The sequence below is a fragment of the Schistocerca gregaria genome, unplaced genomic scaffold, assembly GCF_023897955.1.
Source record: "Schistocerca gregaria isolate iqSchGreg1 unplaced genomic scaffold, iqSchGreg1.2 ptg000333l, whole genome shotgun sequence".
NCBI classification, from domain to species: Eukaryota; Metazoa; Arthropoda; class Insecta; order Orthoptera; family Acrididae; genus Schistocerca; species Schistocerca gregaria.
Window position 1 is genome coordinate 9,320,157 of NW_026061799.1, and position 3,968 is coordinate 9,324,124.

General features: G+C 26.3%; 1 pseudogene; it reads right to left on the reverse strand.

The window, feature by feature from the left end:
• Positions 1-1,249: 1,249 nt before the first annotated feature.
• LOC126306431 (NADH-ubiquinone oxidoreductase chain 5-like) lies at positions 1,250-2,046 on the reverse strand (annotated as a pseudogene).
• Positions 2,047-3,968: the final 1,922 nt, after the last annotated feature.

Below are 3,968 nucleotides of genomic sequence, written 5' to 3' on the forward strand. Positions count from 1 at the left end.
CAACCCTTTAACCCTATACAAATTCCATTACTTAATACAGCTATTCTTTTAGCATCAGGAGTAACAGTAACATGAGCACATCATAGTTTAATGGAATCTAATCATACTCAAGCACTACAAGGATTACTCTTCACAGTGTTATTAGGACTATACTTTACAATTCATCAAGCATATGAATATTGAGAAGCACCTTTTACCATTGCAGATGCAGTTTATGGATCACCATTCTTTGTTGCAACAGGATTCCATGGTTTACACGTAATTATTGGAACAATCTTTTTATCAACATGTCTACTTCGACACTCAATAAATCAATTTTCACCAAGACATCACTTTGGATTTGAAGCAGCAGCATGATACTGACACTTCGTAGATGTAGTATGATTATTCTTATATATCTCTATTTATTGATGAGGTAGATAATTGTTCTTCTAGTATAAATAGTACATTTGACTTCCAATCAGAAAGCTTGATATAAACCAAGAAAAACAATTCTAATTCTATCAACAAGAGTTTTCATTAGATTTATTATTCCAATAATTGTTATAATCCTGGCAACAACACTATCAAAAAAATTAATTAATGATCGAGAAAAAAGATCACCATTTGAATGTGGGTTTGATCCAAAAAGATCAGCACGAATACCATTCTCAATACGATTGTTCCTAATCGCAGTAATCTTTTTAATTTTTGATGTAGAAATTGCACTAATTCTACCAATTGTAATTATTTTTAAAACTTCAGACATTATAATCTGAACAGTATCAACAATATTTTTTATTCTAGTTCTATTAGGAGGACTATACCATGAATGAAACCAAGGAGCATTACAATGAGCAGAATAAAGGGTTGTAGTTAAATATAACATTTGGGTTGCATTCAAAAAGTATTGATATTATCAATCAACCTTAAATAGAATTAGAAGCGAAATATTGCAGTCAGTTTCGACCTGGAAGATTGGTATGTACTACCCTTATTCTTATTAATTGAAGCCAAAAAGAGGCGTATTACTGTTAATAATATAATTGAACTATAATAGTTCCAATTAAGGAAATGTAAAGCCAATATGAAAGCTGCTAACTTTTTATATTAGCGGTTAAACTCCGTTAACATTTCTAAAATTTACATAGTTTAAATAAAACATTACATTTTCACTGTAAAAATAATATATCTATATTTATAAATACTTAAAAGTAAAAATACTTCCTTAACATCTTCAGTGTCACGCTCTAATTATAAGCTATTTAAGTAAACGAAAAACAATATTACCAAAATAAATATTCAAAAAATAAAAGTTAAAAGATAAATCTTGAAATTAGAATCATATCAACCTTGAATATAACCAATTAAATAAATAAATAATCTATATAAACCTTGACCACCAAGTAATTCACCTCAACTATAATCAAATGACTTAGATGAATAATAACCTATTTTTAAAGGAATATATCTAATAAACTTAGTTGAAAGAAAAGGTATAAATCATATAGAACCAGCAAATCTAACAAAAGAAAGTATACTTAAAGAAAATAAATTATGAGAAAAATCAAAATTAGAAATAAGATAACCTAAATAAGCACCTAAGATAACAACTGTAATAGTTAAAAACTTTAAATAATAAGGTAAAGCAATCACATGAGGAATAGGAAAAATTAATCAAGATAAAAGACTACCACCAAAAACAGCAACAAACAATAGACCAATTATTCCAAATGAAATATAATAACCCTTATCATCAAAAGAAAATCTAGAATAAAAATTATTATCACCAGATATTGAATAATAAAACAAACGAAAAGAATAAGAAGCAGTTAAACCAGTAGAAAAAAAATAAAGAAAAAAAATTAAACAATTAATTCATCTTAAACAAACCATCTCAAGAATTAAATCCTTTGAATAAAATCCCGCTAAAAAAGGTATTCCACACAAAGATAAACTAGAAACATTAAAACAAACTGAAGTTAAAGGTATGAAATTAACAATTGATCCTATAAAACGAATATCCTGAGAATCCTTCAAATTATGAATTATTGAACCTGCACATATAAATAATAATGCCTTAAATAAAGCATGAGCCAATAAATGAAAAAACGCAAGCTTTGGATAACCTATAGCCAAAATTCTTATTATTAAACCAAGTTGTCTTAAAGTAGAAAGAGCAATAATCTTCTTTAAATCAAACTCAAAATTAGCGCCCAATCCAGCCATAAATATAGTTATACAACCAATTAAAAGTAAAAATCAACCACAATTATAAGTATCCAATATTGGTCTAAAACGAATTAATAAATAAACACCAGCAGTAACAAGAGTAGAAGAATGAACTAAAGCAGAAACAGGAGTAGGAGCTGCTATAGCAGCAGGAAGTCATGAAGAGAAAGGAATCTGAGCTCTCTTAGTTATAGCTGCTAAAACAATTAATATAGTAATGAGCTTTATTTCAAAAGAATTAGAAATAAAATCATAATAATAAATATAATTTCAACCACCAAAATTTAACATTCATGCAATAGAAATTAAAATAGCAACATCACCAATACCATTAGAAAGTGCAGTTAATATACCAGCACTATAAGATTTTACATTTTGATAATAAATAACTAAACAATAAGAAACTAAACCTAAACCATCTCAACCTAATAAAATTCTAATTAAATTAGGACTAATAATTAAAAAACCTATAGAAAGAATAAATATTAAAACAATAATAATAAAACGATTTATATTCTTTTCACCAGATATATAATCCTCTCTATAATAAATAACCAAAGAAGAAATATATATAACAAAAGATATAAAAATAAGAGATATTCAATCCAAAATTAAAGTTATAACAACTATAGAACCATTTAAATTGAAAAGCTCTCACTCAACAAAAACTCTATAATCAATTATTAAATAATAAATACCTAAAATAAAAATTATAGTTCTCGAAATAAACAAAGAAAAAAAACTCAAAGAACAAATAGAAAATAAATTCACGGCCTAAGATGAAAAACTTCATATCATTGATTCCACAAAACAATATTTTTAATTAAAATACTTAAGCAAACTAAACAAAGAAATATCCACCCTTTAAACAGAGAATATTTAAAGGCAATCAATGTAAAACTAAAAAAAGATATTCACGAAAATAACCAAGAGAACAAGTATAAACACCAGAATAATAATTCCCATGCTGAGAATAAGAATATATATACAAAGTATAAACAGCTCTAAAAAAAGATAAAAAAATCAAAGCAAAGAATCTAAAAGAAGATCAAGATATAATTCTATTTAATAATCTAATTTCACCTACCAAATTTAAAGAAGGAGGAGCAGCCATATTTGATGATCTTAAAAGAAATCATCATAAAGCCATTCTTGGCATCAAATTAATTATACCCTTGTTAATTAATAATCTTCGTCTACCTAAACGTTCATAAATAATATTAGATAAACAAAATAAACCAGAAGAACATAAACCATGACCAACCATTAGAGAAAGAGAACCTACACAACCTCATCAATTCATAGTCATCAATCCACCAATAACCATTCTTATATGAGCAACAGAAGAATATGCAATTAAAGACTTTAAATCAACCTGACGAAAACAAATAAATCTTACAATAACACCCCCAGATAAACCTAAAGACAATCAAAAATAATTAAACTTTAAACCCAAATAAGAAATAACCTTTATAACACGAAAAATACCATAACCACCTAACTTTAATAAAACACCAGCAAGAATTATTCTATCTGAAATAGGGGCCTCTACATGAGCCTTAGGAAGTCATAAATGAACCAAAAACATAATATCTTAACTAAAAAAGCCAAAATTATAAATACATAAAACATAAAATAATAAGAACCAAAATCAACCAATAAAGGAAAATATAAAGTATTTGAAAAATCATAAACCTTAAATAAAACTAATAATAAAGGTAATCTAGCAACCAAAGTATAAAAAATTAAATAAACAC